Here is a 554-nt window from a genome sequence, read left to right as displayed (position 1 = left end):
AATCTTAAGATATCTGGTTATAAAAGTCCGTGATGAAAGCAAGCTCTGCATGACACAAATAGTTATTGGAAGGCCAGGAAATTCAACTCAAGCAGAAAAGCATCTGATGGTAGATTGTCCTATTTACCACCCATACATGTGCCGTCAGTCCATGAGACTAAAGACTGCATTGAAATCCCCAATGGTGAATTGTGACTGACATGTATTTCTGACTAGACTGGTTTATATACATTTGACTAGTTACAGAATTTGAAGATGCACTCAATGTGCAGAAAATCCGGAGGTACAAGTTTATTTGCAAAATTTACAGGATGCAAGTTGTGGCCGGCACTCTTGATCACATCAGGAGAAAGATATATTCTATATCACGCAACCGCTGTCAGGGTTTGATACGCGACAACCTCGCCAAACTCGTTTTTTTTCTAATTGTCTTACACCACACTTCAATCTGTGAGGTGCCTAGCTACTCAACAAAATGCCTCCTTCAGAATACTTTCATATATCTCTAATTGAATCAAAGATAATTTAAAAAAAATTGCAAAATTTGAAGGTGC

Source organism: Tigriopus californicus, chromosome 7 (assembly GCF_007210705.1).
Source record: "Tigriopus californicus strain San Diego chromosome 7, Tcal_SD_v2.1, whole genome shotgun sequence".
In the NCBI taxonomy this organism is placed as follows: Eukaryota; Metazoa; Arthropoda; class Copepoda; order Harpacticoida; family Harpacticidae; genus Tigriopus; species Tigriopus californicus.
The sequence above is the reverse complement of the archived record's forward strand: the minus strand, read 5'-3'. Positions refer to the sequence as shown.